The following is an 18868-nucleotide window of genomic DNA, read 5'->3' on the forward strand; positions in this document are numbered from 1 at the left end:
AATTCCATTTCTGGAATATCTCAGCACTGGACAGAAATCTACCCCTGCCACCACCGCTACCATTTCTGGGATATCTTAGCATTGGCCAAGAATCCACCTATACCACTTCTGGATCTCATTTCAGTAGTATCTCAGCACTGCGCAGAAACTTACCTTTGTCATTACCCGTAGCTTGTTGAATTCCATTTCTGGAATATCTCAGCACTGGGCAAAAACAGGACCCAATGGCACGTGTTAGTTGCCCACTTGAGAGATGAACCAAGTCTGTTTTACTAAGGTAGGATGGATGGTGAATGTAAATCATTGTGCACAGCATTCGAGAAAACCAAGAAAACTGACCGTTTTTGTAAACCTAAAAATTGATGCTGTAAGACAATCACCTATTAAGATGAAATTAACATTCAAATGTGGTGTAATCAAGCTTTCTTTATGTCACAATCAAGACGACAAGACGATCAAGTGAGCCAAACACAGTTAGCTTCGGTCAGTCTTTTAGATATGCGATTCTAATTATCTTTCTATCTAGCTATATAGATGTATGTATATATATGTGAATGTATAACTGAAACCTCTGGAGCAATTTTAACTAAGTTTGAAACAATTATTACTTACTATTAAAAAAAAAAAAGAATTTGGGAGTCTGAGTGAGTAAGTGGGAGGAGAGATCCATAAAAATGATGTAAAACGATGTATATTAGTGTCGAAGTTCGGTGCTAACAAGCGATGTTAAACTTCAACCAACAAACAAACAAACAATCAAGAATGTATGACTCGAATCCGTTTCAATTCTCACAATCTGTGTGGGTTTACATTGTATATATTAGATGGCGACACTATGATATAGATAGATATAGGTAGATGTAGATGTAGATATAAATAGCAGGAAAAAATTTCCTTCTTTTGAAATAATTGAAAAGGACAAAATAGTGTGAATCCTCTCAAGAAAATAATAAATATTTAACAATATATTATTGTCAAGTTCATTAGAGAAACAGACGATCAGAGTCTTTTTTCATTTAAATATTGTTTTTTTTTTTTAAAAAAAATTCTTTTTTAAGGCTTTATGTCGATTCAAATCAGTGCGTTCGATCTGGCGTCTGTTGTTTACTTTCCGTCGACAGATACTCTTTGAGCCGACGGATGTAATGCAAGATATGACCTTAAGCAGTGTTGCGATGCGAGAACTGGAATGTCTTATTTTATTACGATTCGATCGTTCGTTCGCTTTTACTCCAGCATCCATCTATCTATCTGACTATCTCCTGTGTCTTTTCTCTGCCTTAAAGGCCCAGACAGAACAATACAGTGGAGAAAGACGCATCTTTCTCTGACTAAAGGGTTCGTTTCTCTGATGCGCAAAAGGGTTTGGTTCGAACGAAGTGGATGCCTCAGGGCTCTAAGTTTCCCTGTGTTCCTTTTTTTTCTGTTCACTCTTCCTTGCCATTGTCCCGCTTGCTTCAATATTGACTCGACTCTTGAATTCTCTCATTCTCTCCTCTTTCTTTTTGCCCCCTTTCTCTTCCTTACTTGCTTCTGTCGTTTCCCAGTTCGTCTTGTTAGCACGCGAAGTCGATAATTGGAGTCGTCACAAGTTGGGTTGGCGTTGGTCTTCTATCCAGCAGAGGACAAGATATTTCAGTCGACCGCAGTTTCTGAAAGCAACGTATCTCCACTTCCTATCTCCCACACTCTTACTACCTCATGCGATGAAAAGGCACGAATCAAACAAAAGTACCTTTTTTTGCTTTTCTTTTTTCTTTCGCTTCTGTCTTTTGCTGTGTCTCATTTCTCTGTTCCATTGTGTGGGCTGGAAAAAGCCCTCGAAATAAAGCACCACCCAAACTTACTTTACAATAGTTAGAAAACATCGGTAAGTGATGTTACGTATTTTGTGACAAAACTTTTTCGACAGAGAAGTCTATGGTTCAATTATATTTAGAAACGAACTTCCTATTTGTCTGTCTCTATGAAAATCACTATACTCCCATTTATAGAAAGAAGACAAGGCGTTTCAGCAGTAAAATTCTTATTCTGAAACGGAAGTCGTGATTATACCTCACTGTCCGACCCAGGCCCGTATCCAAGGAGGATCTAGGGGAGCCGGACTCCGTAAATTTTTGCTGGTTACCCCTAAACTTTTCACGGTAGGCTTGCAAATGAACTATAATATGGTGATGAACTATAATATTGTTGAATTGGACCCCCTAACTTCACCCGGGCCCCTTACATTTTTGGTCTGGCTACCGGCCTGCTCAGACCCTAGGAAGGTTGTGCTGGACAACATCACGTCTATGATACTTCTCGGAATTTGCTCGAGGTTTCTCTGGTTCTTTCATCATCAGTGATTTCGACCTATCATTTATCTCCTTTAACCTACAGTTCACAATTGCAACAACATTAAATTTCACGTCCAATTCATATACAGTATAATGTTATCTGAAAAATTAATGAAAACATCCGTTTATAGTAAAAACTTCGATATGTAAGTCCGTAGGTTGTTTCATGCAGTCAGAGGGCTAGATGCTATGAGATCAGCACATCGACTTCTTACGCAATTATATCTGGCTTTGTTGACAGTAAGTTGCTATTAAATAGTTTCCCTAATTAGCATATTATTCATTGATCAATGCCAGAAAATATCGGACCGCCATCGGAAATCAAACACAGTATAACGACCGAGCAAGCATCTCGTAAAAAAGAGCAAACAAAATATTTGCTCAGACAAAAGTTACTTTTCAACTCACCATTTAAACAACTCTTTCATAGATTTTGAATTTTTTAAAGTTTCACGTCCCACGGTTATGTCGGCAAGGCTAAAGGAGACGGTAATAATGAGAAATGAATTAAATGGTGGAATGAAGAAAGTGGGCGAAAACCTAGAAAACCCACGCACACGGTATTTGTCCACCACAAAGTTCACTTAGTGCGAACTGGGATCGAACCAAGGACTTCATGCACCAGAGGTGAACAGTCTACCGCTGAGCCACCGCAGTCCCCACTCTTTCATAAGTACGAAATAAAATATTTCAGTTCAACATCCCACAATCATTCCCTTAGGCTAAAGGTTATTAAGACAAATAGATGCTGATGAAAAAATTGGTGGAATAAGAAAGTGAGAGGAAACGGAGGTATCATGAGAAAACCCACGGACACGATGTTGTCCACCACAAACTTACTTGGCTGGGTATTGAATCAGGAACCCCATGCACTAGAGGTAAGCGTTTTACCACCAAGCCATCGTCTCATCCTCTTTCAAAAGTTCGATAATGAAAGAGTTGTTATTTTTTGTTAGTTGCAAGTAGAACTCAAAATTACTATTTTTACTTTGCAGTCGGAAGATCTTGTTTTCATATCACGTTCCTGGAGATCATACAGAGTTTTTTTCTGTTTCATCCTAAGTTTTACAGAGAGAATACCGGTACCGTACATTTAAATATAAACTTCAATCGATTTTCTTTCCTTTCTTTCACACGAGTGTTGTTGTTACTTGGATGCTCCGTATAGTATTTAATTAAGTAACATAATGCCGCTCAAATCCATAAAGAAATAGTAATTACGCAATTTACGAGCTGAGTTCGGAAAGTAAGGTTACAATGACTAGTATTCATTCAAAAAAACTGTACATTTGACCAAATGTTTACTACATCTTATTTTTCGACATAATTTTTGTCATTGTACAACATTTGTTAAGTCGAGTTACTATCTTCTGTATTCTACAGTCACAGAACTCCAGTGTCTGCTGCTGGAGTCACATTTCAACTTCATATTTGATCTCTTCATCATCTTGGAAGAGTTGCAAAGGAAGATAGTTCTTCACTTTAAAAAAAAAATAAACGTGAATATCCGCTGGATACTTACCCTGTGCTTGGAGAAAATGTATGACGAAGTGCACTTTACATTTAGCGGGATTCTGAATCAGATTAGTCATTGTAGGCTCGTGATACTTGCACTAGACTCCACGAAGAAACGTGGAATAGAGTAGAAAAAGAAATGGAGGACTGACAGTAAAAATCAGTATAACCAATTTACGCACGAAAATATTATTTGTCTCTTACAAAGATTGTAACTTACTTTACGGATACGCCTCGTATTAGAGTTGACTACACACCTAACTTGAACCATTTCCCGCCAAAGTGATTGGCTGTCAATAAATGGACTCAGCCTAACAATTGCTTTTATTAACCAATCGAGTATAATAGATAATTTCTTATATTGCTAAGTTATAGGCACGTGTAACTTCGTAATTTAATTTTCGCCACATGGTATACTAAACTAATTTTTTAAAACATTCTTTGTGTTTGTTTTTTTCCACATGAATAATCAAGGTCTGTTATAAACGAAGAAGCGGAGAAATGGAATAAATAAATGTAAAAACAATGTCCTTTTCTTCCTCCAAATTTTTGATTAACTTTAAAGTGCAGTAATTCATATCGCCCCCGGAAAGTAGAAAGGTGTTAAGCGCCATTCTTCTTGATTTCCAACTAAGTGCTTATCCTGACTTCCGATTTCATGTTTAATGTTGTGGAGAAAGGAGACAAGTGGCAGAAGACAATATAAAAGGTCTGCAGTGAAAACTGAATTCTATAGAAGAATGAAAGAATCGGAATTAATTAGTATTTCATTCGTTTTTATGCTCTCCCGAGAAATTTGCAGTTTGGCGCTTATCACCTTTCTGCTTTCCGGAGGCGATATCTAAAAAGGATCACTAATGATTTATAATTTACTTCTCACTATCACATATCCTAATAAAATAAAACCATACAGTTCATATCAGTATGTCAAATATTAGAGCAAAGCTAAAACAAGTTGCGAATTGTTACAAATCAACTATTTACATATAAATAAGTTTATGAATAAAAACCAGTATTTTGCGTAAAATTAACAAAACCAAATAATTTTGCAATTAACAGTAATTAAGTGCATCCTAAGTTTTTTTTATGTTTGTACATGTTAATTAATGAACATTTCTCTGATGTGAACATCATTTATTAGGTAATTATTTTATGAGTTATCTGAAGGGTTCATAGAACTACTCACCGTAATTGACTGTGCTAATCACATTGAAGTCTAATATATATTAGTATATGCTTACGATTTAATTATATAGTTACAGCTATTTTAGTATTGTCAACAAATAAACGCAACATAATGATCATATGTTAATTAAAAATAAAATCTGACTATAAAAATTAGATTATGAGACTTATGATGAAGGCAATGATACTTTGCTGAAACTGTAACAATATTATTTATTAAAAGTGATTTGCTGTGGTTAGATATTGTTTTCAATTAAGGCAAAGAAATTCCAAAGCTAGAATAACCGCCATACATGTAAAATTGATCATGTGCATGTGTAGCTTTACAGGCCTATCACTCCCGAATTCATTGCTGACTGACGCTCGAAATCTGAATGCATCTTAACTAGGACCGTCACTTTCGGGATATATGTCGCATTCCGCCATTACAGGTTCATAGGAGCGAAGTTTTACTTGTGAGTAACATGGACATTTCAGCTTTTCGAAACTGACATTACTCACAATACTCACAAACGTAAGCAAAAGAAAATAAGAGTAAAAAATAATTTAAAAAAAAGTAGAAAATGGCAGAAAGCACACTTATGGTGCGATGGGGCCCTAGTTCGACCTTAGGTTATGTCAGTTTATGGTGAACAACATAACGTTTTATGGGATTTTTCGAGGTTCTTCAGTTTCCACCCAAAGTTTCATTGCACCGATTTTCCCATAATAATCCATTTTCATCAATTACCCGTCTCCTTACCGTAAAGAGTATAACCGTGTGACGTTAAATTACTAATTGCATTTCATTCCATATTTTTTCTTTAACATCTTTCATATATTCAACATCTTCATCATGCATAAAAACTTTTAGTACATTCCAGTGGCGTAGGGAAGGGGGGGCGGAGGGGCCGGGCCCCCCCCAAAGAGGTCCGACAATGTACTTTGGTACTTTGATGTTTGTAATTTTTTATATATTTTTATGTTTATATATTTTTTGTTTGAAATTTTTCTATATGTACCTATAACAGCACTTGGCCCCCCCCCAAACACACATCCTGGCTACGCTACTGGTAGGATTCTGTTATAACATTTCTCAAAATTTTAAAACTGAATGCAATGTTGTATTCTACGAATTCTATAATGCCGACAAAACGCTAACAAGTTAGAAAGTATTACAACGGTAATCGATGAAGCAAAACAAAAGAGATTTAACTCATTTCTACTTATGTTAGAAGTTTGTGACCAGCTACTCGTCCAACTTAATATATACAAAAGAAAACAGTGTTGAAGCAACATGTTGACAATAAAATATTTATATTGCTTTTGTTATGCATTCTTGTTTCTATAGCAACACATAAGGGCAATTTTCGGCAAAGAATTTTATTAATATAGAATGAGCTTTTGTTAGAAAGTTTCTTTTTGTTTTTCCTTTTTTTCTTTTTCCTTTCCTTGTTTTTCTTCCCCCGTCGTCAAATTCCGAACTGAAAGTAAATTACCTTGTACACAAAAAATCGAATTGTTTCTTGTTTATTAACCAAAAAAGAGTGTTTCATTCATTTAGAATTTGTCGTTACGGTATTGGATTAGTACAATAAAGGAAATAGCTTTCTAATGGTGTAGAGTGAAATTGGTAAGAAAGCAAAGTACATGGTAAAAGCAGATACTGTATTCAAAAAAACTTATTTACAAAATAATAATAATAATAATAATAATAATAATAATAATAATAATAATAATAATAATAATAATAATAATAATAATAATAATAATAATAATAATAATAATAAAAGTGTTTCTATTTACATTATAAAACTATGATTGACTTTCACGGTATATTCACCCACCGGTTTCAATAGAAAATGAAATGAAATGGTTTAATGTCTCACAATTATGCCCTTTTTGACTAAGGAAGACGATGCTTAAGGCAAGTGAATGATAATGGAATATTTGCTAAAATAAGAAAGTGGGGGGAAACAGAAGTATCCCGAGAAAACCCACGGACACGTTGCTGTCCACAAGAAACTTACTTAGCCGGGGGTCGAACCAGGGATCTTACGAATTAAAGGTAATATTACAACTTAATCCAGATCACTTGTCATTGGAAGTTTATTGCAAACTTTCTTTTTCTTTTAATATGAACCATATATAAAAAAATGTGCTGTAGATAACGATTAATCTAATGACTACAAAATTCCGTATTTAACTAAATACCAGTAATGTCCTTGCAGTTTGGGAGTTATTTCACAAGAATTCTTCAGTATATTTTCAATTATGAGAAATTATTTTTTTTAAAAATATTAGTAACAGAAAAAAGGATCTCGTGTGTACAAAGACGAACGTTGAAAATGTCTTCTGAATTATATATAACTTGATATATTTATAGTAAGGCAAATTCGCAATTACGGAGGGATAATAAACATTAATTATTATTTTAAGTAGATTTCTTTTAGTATTTGTAAGAACATATTTATTAACAGATGTTAAAATGGCGGTCCTATATTAAATATCTAATTTATGTGGTTTATTGCTTTTTTCTATCGTTATGGAGTTACAAATTACATCGTTAACGAAATATTTCGAATATTGTGTTGGAATATTGAAATTACAACCAGGTTTCAATTATAAATGTAAGTTCAATTGAACTTACTGAATAAAGTTAAATGTTCACTGAACAGATGGGAGAAGTAACTTAAATAACGACACTAAAATTGATAGCAATATGTTTGTATACCTAGGAGCACATAGTATCTCTATCTATCTATCTATCTATCTATAAGTACTATGATATATATATATATATATATATATATATATATATATATATATATATATATATATATATATATATATATATATATATAAGTACTATGATAAGATCGAATCTAAGACGATTTTTAAAGGAAGTTAGGAGAGAAGTTAGGAGAAAATTAGGTGAGAACTACATGATAAAAATAATTTGTTTAAAATTTCCCCAACGAAGTAAAAGATTATTTCTATAACTCTATTCAGAAGAATTTTTTTTTCTGTTAGAGTTAAACTTGTGACAAACAACTGGTAGTTAAACTGGTATTCTTAACAAAGCCTCAAAAGTGTCCTTCCACTATAATATCTGAAAACATACAGAAAATTCAAACTAGGTTAAAGTAACATTGTTTTCTTTGTTAGCACACTGAGAAAAATACGTTATCCGGACAGCGGTATATTGTACAAATATACGGAATCAATATGTTTACTACGGAAATCCGTACGGAGTATACGTTATCCATATGCTACACACGTAGTGTCTTTTCTCCGCTTAGATGTTACATCATGTCTCTGCAGCATGGTTGACATCTAACAGTCTCCCGTATATTACATACGTATACGTATGTCACATACATCAGCTCTATGTTACATACGTCCATCTGTATGTGAGATCTTTACCGCCTGTACAGAATTCTACGTATAAAGGGAACACTGATATGGAAAGTACAGTATTATAAGACATACATTTTCAGTTATACGTTTGCTGCAGGATATTATAGTTGTACGTTGAGTTAAAAACTACAGGTTGATTTTGAGTTGATTTTAGTTTAGCGTCCCGTTCAGCAGCGAGGCTATATGAGACGTGGACCTACTGATTAACGTGGAATCCGAACCACATGAGCTCCCGCCGGGAATCGAATCCGGGTCTCCCACGCCAAAGGCGCGTATGCTAACCGCTTAGCCACGAAGGAACTCATTAAAAACTACAGGATTTACTCATGTAACCTACGTAGTTATGTACGCCACATACGTTCTTTTTCTCTGTGTGATCAAATGCCGATTTCTTTTGCGAGAGTTTTAATCCCCTATTAAGAGTAAGGTTTACAGTCTCACATATTATATCATTTAACATATTTTCTACATATATGAAAGGTGATAATTGAATAAATATTTATTAATTTATGAAGATATTAGTTATAATATAAGCAAATATGAGTATGTATTTAAGACAAAAAAATAACATTACGACCCATGTTAAAAGTGTTAAAATACGATTAATGTTACTAAACAAAACTTGGAAGTTGGTCCATCGTTTCTAACACCCTACAAAAACAAGAAAATAATTACCACCAAACAAATTACGTTGTCTTAGAAATTGTACAATTATGTCGGATGAATGAAACCTTTTTTTTTTTTTTTTTTTTTTAATTTTAGCTAAGCTGTCCAAATGAGAACATGCTTGTGTTCTGTGTAAAGAACATAGGCTGGTAATGAATTTAGATGAACAAATGAAGAGAGTAAAATTAAGGCAACGTGGAAATTAAAAAAAAAAAAATACAAGGGTTGAGAAGACCTGACAGCGTAAAATAGACTTTGTTATCTCCACAAATCCCTGTTAACTGCGTTTGTCTTGGTGGAAGATGTCTTTTTACACTTCTTTCTTTCCCCTTCTCTCTCGCCATCTTTCGTCAGTAACTGTGTCTTACAGTTAACTGGTATAGTTCTTTTCCCCCTATTTCCTTGAAGTCTTTCGCTTATAGCCCAGTCCTGTCGTCTTTTCGATTATAATTAAATTCAGCGTGTATTATGAGGTACAGGAGGCACTTTCCAATAAACAACACGCTTCACAGACTAAGAAAAGCTATTTCTTCTGAAGCTTGCGCAGAAAACAACAGACGACCAGCACTGAATAAGCCGTGCACGAATGAAGTGTTGGGAATGAGGCTTTGGAGTATGGATAACAAAAGGTATAGAAGTTAGCACATGTCTAGATATGGAATGTTAGTTGCTAGGGATGATACTGTGAAAACAAATGGTCATATCAAGATGGATTTCAATAAGAGTAAAATGTATATGAGTATTTAGGAGTCTTTGGTGTTATTTCTCTAACGTAAGTGTAATCTGTGAATAGGAAATAGATACATGGAGATTTAATGGAATCTGAATTTATATTGGATACTGTCATGGGGATATGGAATTTAGTGGAACAAATATATGAATAGTAATCAGTGCACTTCTGTTTGTTGGTAGTAAAAGCATTTAGGCATAACAAGTTAGATAAGATGTTCTATCGGATTTGAAGCATTGAAAGATAGTTAGCACAGATCAAGTTTTGACACTCCAGTATATTTAAGAAAGCATTTAATCATATCTTACATGAAGATATACAAACAGTGTTTCTAAAGGACTAATAACAGGGTTTTCTGTTGTTTTTAGACTTCCAAACTATGCTATGCATAAGTAAAAGAAGGCTTATAGATTATGTACGTTTGTTCGTCTGTCTGTCGACAGGTATCAGAACCAAAACGGTAAAAACTAATGAGATGTGGTTTCTTAATATGGATTCAATGTCTTAAGAATAGGTCCCACCTACTCCCTAAACCGGATATTCGAGCCGAAAGTTGTAGAAATCTACTACGAATTCCGGTTTTAATATCAATTTTCATTGAGTAAAAACTACCATATAAAAGATAGTGAGAAACATTCCCGATTGGGACACTCGGTCGAAAAAGTGTAAAAGCTCTTTAAAAGCCAAATATCTTGAGTGAGGCTTTACTGGATTTTATTCATTCACACCAAGCAAATGCCGGGAAAGTACCTAACATAGAGGTCCCAATCCCTTTTCTCATCCCTTTCCTCGGATAATGTGATCACCTAGAAACATCATCCCTCATACATGACGGGTTAACATGACTATAGATGCCGAAAGCCCAGAAATCTAATTACTAATTCCTAATCTCGCTAGTGAGAAACAATTTTGTGATATGTGTGCAGCGTCCCAAGTATAGGTTTCATTTCCGGCTTTATCCGGTTTGAATGTTGAAACCGGAAGAGATAGAAATCTACTCAATTTCCAATTTTAATATTGGAACATTTGAAAGACTACCATATTTTCACAGTCACTTGTCTGGGCATACGAAACCCACTTGTCTGGGCATACATATATCTCCTAATCTACTTAAAAAGGCGAGACAATGAAAATTAAGTAGCAGTGGTAGAGGGATTGAAGAAGAAACGTTCACTCCTAACTAGCAGATTTAATATTTTACTAAGGAAGAAGCTGGCCAAGTGTTGTGTATGAAGTATTGGACTTAATGATATAGAGATTTGGACATTATGGAAGTTAGAGAAGAAATATTTAGAGCGCTTCGAAATGTTGTTTTGGAGGAACATGACGATATATTGGACGCAAAAAGTAACAAACGAAGATGTTTTACAACGGATAGGAGAGAACAGGATTCTTTTAGGCAGCATCATTTGTGGGAAGATCTATTGGATTGGACACAATTGCGAAGAAATTGTCTTCTTCATACCACCATAGAAGAAAAGATGAAATGAAAGTGATGACTAGGAAGAACATAACTGATCGATAATTTGAAAAAATATAAGTAAATATTGGGAGTTAAAAGAGGAAGCTGAAGATTGAAAAACTTGGAAAGAATATTTCCAGGCTCGAATCTAATTAAATAAAAAATAAAAAAAATACTCGTTAGTCCCAGGACCTGCCAAGAGGCAGAATACTTAATAATAATAATAAGAAGAATAGTAATGAATTTTTTGGTGTTATAGATCACTGTGGCTGGCCAGATGGATTTTAACAGAGTGATATGTTGTCAACAGATTGGTTAACTATTGTTGTTATTGAATCATACAGGTACAGTAATACTGGGTTGACACAAAAAAGTATCCTTTAGCGATGTAGCTAAGACCAGAAGACATGAGATTGTCGGAAAAAAGAAAATTTATCATAAACACTGAGCTCAATGTTGTGATGGCTCAGTGCTAGAGTATTCATTTGTGATGCAAGGTTCTACGATTCGATCTTGTTCTTTGTAGTAAATGATACCGTTGTTAAATTAATTGCTTGGAACTTAGTGTAGGAACCATTTGCAAATGCTGGGATGGATCTTTAGGTACTGGGGGACTTTCTTTCTGTTCCTTTTCATTATTATTATTGTAGTTATTGTTATTCATTATTAAAGCATGAAGTGCATAAATTAACATATTGTATTTGAACGTTAGTGAATTAAATAGTATACAGTAAAAACGATTAAGAACTACGAAAAATTTGAAATTTACCAATGCCTATGTTTAAAATTTACAATTATAGCATTTGTCTGGTAGGACAATAGAACAAAACCCCTCAAGAAACCAGTCCGGTCCTCGTCTTTGCACGGAAGTCCCGGGTTTGATTCCCGGCGGGAGCTCATGTGGTTTATATCTCACTGCAATCCAACTTTCCAAATCCCTCTGATCTGGTGTAAGGCATCCTTGCTTAGATCCTCTACTACGCGAGTTTGTGATAGACAATATCGTGACTGTGGGTTTACTCAGGATTTTACGGTTTCGCTACACAATCTCATTTCACCAACTACTTCATTATTGGTCACGTTCATTCATCTAATCTAAAGGGCATAATTCTGTTACGTATAACTACAAATTTCATTTTCCTGGTTAAAATAATCGCCATGTAGAATTTTAACCTTGAATCTTAGGACTACAGAGATTACTAATCTTATCTTCATGTTGCTACAATTATATAATCTTCCCGTCTTCATTTCGGCGTATTCGAAGATGCTTTAAGACAGATCTCGGGGATAAATATTTATCATTTTGAGTGTACCATTCCTAACAAGAGGTGTGTTTTGTTCATTTTAGATATCTCTTTGTATTCACACTATATTCTCTGTCATACACGCGATAGTGTGAACAGTTTGTAACTTTTCAATTTTATCCTCATATATAACTCGCATTTGAAGTTTATGCAACTCTACTGAATTTCATTAAAATCTTGAATTTAGGAAAATAGAACAGGAATCATACGAACAGGTAATAAAATATTCTTATACGATAACTTTAAAGAAACAGGTTCGACTGGACTGTGTGTAGTCTACAATTGTTTTTTCATGGTCAAAACAAGAACCAGGGAATGGCGTAAGAAGAAATAGATCTTTATAGGATGAAAAAAAAGAAGAAGAAAAGAAAACAGAGCTATTATTGATTCTGTGGGCTTTTAAGAGTCCAGCGTAGCATAGCAACTGAGAAACGCAGATTGGGAAAGACTCGCTGTCTGGGTCGTCTCTTAACGCTAACAGGGTAGCCAGAAATAATGCATTCTATTTACAGCTACGAATAATTATATTATAGATGTATTGGTTACTATAAAAAAACTTAATAAAATGCTATCTTGAGATTAACTTCTCACATTGATGTTTTGTAGATTGAATTGGACAGTAATTATTGTTTTTGTTTTCTTTGAAAGAAGTTTAACTTTCATTCTTAGCACTGGCACAGGAAAGAGTCATATCTTATGAAATGATAACATGCCACGGGTGCCAAAATAAGCAACTGATTACTTATGAGTTAAATTATAAATGCAAATACACGGTGTTATTGGAAACGTTAACAAATAAGAAAAATACTAGTGTTTTGGGAATATTTTGGGAACACCAACGTACGAATGCATTACCACGAAATTCCGATAAGGCTTGGGATATAACTTGAAGTCGCATGCACAAAAGTAAATACAAGTACTTAACCCTTTTTGGCCCTTTGTCGAATGGGATTCGACATTTAGTCTTGTTCATTCAGTTCGATTTATTTCAAGTCACTCTCGATATGCGTTATACAATTGATTTCGATCATCGAGTTTAGTTTTTTTCATTTCCTTGCTACTTCATCTAATAGACAATAGTTTAACAATTATTTTTACCCCTGGTTTAATAGATAACGTTAATGTAGTTGGTTTTAAATATGAAAAATAGTTATATAACAAAAGCTGTAAATTGGAAAATTCATCGAGACCTCTTCAGACAAACTCGAGAAATATAGGACTGAGGATGGTTAACATTTATTATATGTTTTCCTAGAATAATGATGCTATAGATAGATTCAATATGAAGATATCTCTATTTTCGTAAGTTGCAGTTTCGTTTCTGGCATTTAGCCCTCCTTGCTGGTCAAATGACAAACATACTATTCTTTAGTACGTGAGGTACCAGATGTGATTCCCGGTAGGAAAACATCGAATACATTACAATGTTACAGATACAACTTTAATCTATAGGGTCTGAAGGCTTTATTCAATACCGCCTCCCTCCTGGCAGGGGATTTAAGTACAAATCAATATGTTCATTTTGATACAGTTTCAGAAATACTTCACTTTAACGTTACCAAATACAGTGTGGCATGGTTTTTTAATCCATCTCTCTTGGAGGGAAATATTGTGGTGAGAAACGGCCTATACTGTGAAGTTGATCGCGCATGATGGTCGTACATCCACCTACTGCAACGATTTCAAGCCATGGCTCCGGTAATAGTAAGTCCTGTCTTTCAGAACCTTGGTATTACATAAGGAGAAATAAGACACTAAAACTCGACTCAGTTTAATAATGCTACCGGTTTCTGTAACGTCACTAAAGTCAAATATTGTAGAATCTGGCATGTACTTAAAAGGTGATCTAATGTTCAGGTTAGTTTCTCTTTTAGCAACGAGCCTGTATGAGACATGGGCCTACACCTTAACATGGGATCCGAACCACATACGCTCCCGCCGGGAAATGAACCCGGATCTACTACGCCCAAGGCGCACTTAAAAGGCTAAAAGCAGGTGACATTCGTAGTGCGACGCTTGCCCAGGATCGTGAGGATAATTGAGAAGCTAATTAGATAAAAGAAAATATTGTTGTCTACGAGGTGAGACAAGATGAGAGTTAATATTTCCTCTTTTCGTCTCGTAAGTTTTGTAGTAATCTCGTCTCATGTCGATTTCCGAAGTGTATTTCGTCTCATCTTAAATTTTTTATCGCCTTCCAAGTCAGGTAATATCTTCAAACATCTTGACTTCTTATAGCTGTCAGAACATCAGATTCATGAATATTAATCCCATTTGTAATTATTTCAAGGCTACCTTCAAAGTACTTTATGTAAAGCAGCAATTCCATATAGGTTGAAGATTTGGAATTCTCATTAGAAATACCCGAATGTTACTTTTAAATCTATATATACATAAAACTTTAAAAATTATTTCACAGAATCCTTGAGTAAAATCCAATATTACGTGTTTATCGTTTTACAACGTAGATAAGTTATATCGTGAACGAACACAGTATTGATGTAGGTTCATCATATATCGTTTTCTACTATTGAAACATACATACAAAAAAATCTTTTCCTATCCCAGCTGTTTCGTTTATGAAATATGTGCCTGGTCTCGTGCAACAGAAAATTTTTGTAAAAATAAAAAAAAAGAGGGAGCATTTTAAGGTTTAGAACTGGTACGGCTGTTACTACTATACAACAAGTGCTGGAGACTTCCGCAAATTGACCAGAAGTCGAAAGACTGTAGGTTATAGCAGGGTGGTCTGGTGTGATATAGAAAAGGGATGGGGCATGATTTTTTTCTTCTTTTGAGGGTTGGAAAAACCGGGTGCTACTGGCTGAAAAATGGTACCCCCCACGCGAGGGCTATAAACTACTTTACGATTGGATTGTTTCGCTGGGAAAGATAACAGGCGTATAAAAACGGCTCCAGCGGAAAAAGTATAAAATAGCACATCGTTCCAGATGGAGTTTGAAGATTGAACGCTGTTGGCTTACGAATGGAGTTGGAGGGGGGGAACTGTAGTAGTAGTAGGCTGAATTGTGTATGGGGGGAGGGTATGTGTAGTACGGTACAGTATAGTATGTGTGTTTGTATTATAGAGTGGATTTTGAGAGTAGTTGAATCTATATTACAGTGCACTTGTGTCTGTGTATGAATACATACACATATATACAAATATAAATGTACGTGTGTGCGTGTGTGTGTGTGTGTGTGTGTGTGTGTGTGTGTTCATGTGCGTGGCAAGATATATGAACAGGTCAAGTAGCAGTCCACCACAACAGTACGGTGAAGCTATAGCCCTGGCACTCTGCTGAGTTTTAACAAGTACGGGGGAAAGAGGACCAAGGATAATTCGATTTCATTTACAAACACGCTAGCGAGAATCTCTAATGTAGAGAATATCAGTTAGTTTTTTTTTCTCTCCTCTATTTTTTAGATTCAGAATATTATAGCCCAAATGCCAAAAGTATGTGTGTTGAAACAGTAGCATGAGTTTGTGTTGGTAAAGAAGTTTTAAAAAAAGACACTGAAATTCAGGCTTGGGGAGAAGGGAGTTTCAGTATAGGGTTGGGAAGAGTTACGAATGAGACACATGAACATAGGGGAATATTTGGATATAAAATCAAGTTAGTTCGAAAATATCGTAGTACTAAAACCAGGTTGTTTGTGCCAAGGGTGCATGAATGCAATTGGTTAACAACCAACAACACCTAACCAATGAACAGCAGCTTTATAATGACAAGGGAATCTCGAGTATAAATTTGGTTTTCTGTTCCTGTTGAAGCGAAGTAGCTACGGGTTCTGCTTTTTCCCCTGTCTTTTTAATGTTTCGCCAGTATTGAATATTCAACAAAAACAAGATATAATAGCTTTGAAGCTACACAACACGTACTTTTATTATTTGTTTTAAAAAAGTTATGTACATGCTTCCTAGACTATGCCAGAAAGAAAATAACATGCAATTCGAAAACAAATTTTCGGCTAACAATCGTTATTTCAGACAAAGGTTTAGAAAAATAAACTATAAAGATAATCATTTTGAAAAATGAAATAAGAAAAGATTGTTATTGTTAAAAATATATTAAAATCAATGGGTTTGTTTCTGTTAGTATACAAATATGTTAGGACGAGCTAAGTAGAACAAAGCTTATTTTCAATTTGTTTTTTTGCTTGTTGAATTTTAGTACCCCTTTATAGCCCCGAGGCAATATGAGAAGTAGACCTTCAGTTTAAGTTAGATCCGAACGACTGTAATGCGTTGAATGATCTCTCACCGGGAAGCTAATCTGGGACCACGTGCACCAAAGAGGCGCGCTCTAGCCGCTAGGCTAGCGAGGAGGGTCTAATTTGATTTGCTTGATTTTGTTGCAAAAATAGGCATAGAATCATGGACGATATAGCTGGAACACGTAGGACAAGATTACTTTAGAAATACAATCAAAGATACTGTAATTTGTAAATAGACACAAAGAAAGTAACTATAAGTAATTTGTATGAAAATACTATTGTGTGGGAATTTTATCTTTATGTTTGCTCTTTTTAGAACCGTATAAACTTTCTAAGTGAAATTATGGAGAAATCTATTCAAGCATAATGACAGAAAATATTACAATGCAGGCATAAATAATTTACATTAAGGAAATATTGTTATAGAAAGTTTTTCATAACACGTACAGTCCTCTCTAAAATATGATACCAATAGAAGAATTCATGAACAATTTTGTCTTTGTGCAAAAGGAAATCCACTTGTCTGACACAATTCTCAACACAGTTCTTCTAATGTGTCACCATGCTACCTTGAATTATCTTGAACATATGAGGATTCAGAACAGCCAGTACAGTGATCATTCTCTTCCCATTAATATTGATCTTGAATGATCAGAGGATATATTTAATCAAACTTATCATTAGATTCTATCTTGTCCTTATTCCTACAGCATATTTTAACAGAGGACTTATTCATTTGCACGGTTAAAAAAATAATCCCGAAGGGCTGGGAAAAATTGTGATATCTCATCTATTATTTAATATTCGTTGATGCCATTGGACACAAAAGCACGAAACTTGATAGCTTTCTGATGCACCATGAGCAAACTTAGTTTCACTTGCACAAATTTCGAAAATTTTATACAACAGGGAAAAACAGAGGATATTAGATATTTATTTGAGACCGTTGAACATAAATTCTATTGTTAAATTTATGCGTCTTGTCCGTATTATTGCTCTTGATTGATAATATATAGGATATAATGTATTTAACCCTTTCGATACGAGTGCGACATATAAACACTTAAACCCGTAGTATGTCCCTAAAGGGTTAATCTGTAACTCTAAACTGGATTTCATACACTCACATATATTATCACTATAGAGTATATATGAACCTTATAAGACCCCAATATAAGTGTTTCAAAATGTTAAGTATTATAAATGTAAAAAATGTAAAGGAAATAAAGAAATTTCAATTCAGACACTATTAGAAATAAGCGAGGGTTTCCCCACATACCATGTACGTACAGTATACAGTATTGTTTCTTCGGCTCCATGCATAATGTCTAGGGTTATATACTCACGCATTACAATGAGATATTTTCCTCTCATTATTACTTAAGCACAAATACAATGTGATGCTATTTCACCACTCTGTTTCTTCTTTTTTTCCCAAAAACAATTTTAATCATTTTGAAAGGGAAGAGGGAGAAAGAGAGAATGCATTCCTTGTCTGTTTGCTATCAGTCTTGAATAAACATGACATCATTAACTGAAGCTACACATTAACATGGAGATTGGCTTTCTGTTTTGAAAAGGGACTACGTTACATGCAGCTCCCACCATATATATATATATATACTTTTCATCTGATCCTCTCTGTTCCCGTTTCTCTTGTGTTTCCTAGCAGTCTCGAATACCTACCTCTTCTCCTTCCAATTTATCCACCCCCTTTCCCCTTCTATTTTCACCGCAGAGGTCTAATGGAATTATAAAGTACAGCAGATCTTGCTGTAGGATATTTCGGAAACATACTATTATATATATATATATATATATATATATATATATATATATATGAAGTTCATTGGACAGAAAAAACAGAAGAACTAAAAATCATGAAGTCAGAATGGCCAGGTATCTACCGCAGTCCTTTAGGGTACTTTACATTTTCTCGTAGCCCTCATCCCATTCTACCTATTCTTTTTCATTCTCTATACCCATCAGTTCTTTCTGCTTCATTCGCATACTACTTACCTCTCTTTTTTGTGTGGCAATACTAGTATTAATA

General features: G+C 34.7%; 1 protein-coding gene across 3 annotated transcripts in view; it reads right to left on the minus strand.

Moving 5' to 3' along the window:
* Window positions 1–18868, minus strand: part of bru3 (CUGBP Elav-like family member bruno 3) — a 969861-nt gene that overhangs the window by 501892 nt on the left and 449101 nt on the right. The window lies entirely within an intron of this gene.

Source organism: Thermobia domestica, chromosome 2 (assembly GCF_964235325.1).
Source record: "Thermobia domestica chromosome 2, izTheDome1.hap1.1, whole genome shotgun sequence".
NCBI classification, from domain to species: domain Eukaryota; kingdom Metazoa; phylum Arthropoda; class Insecta; order Zygentoma; family Lepismatidae; genus Thermobia; species Thermobia domestica.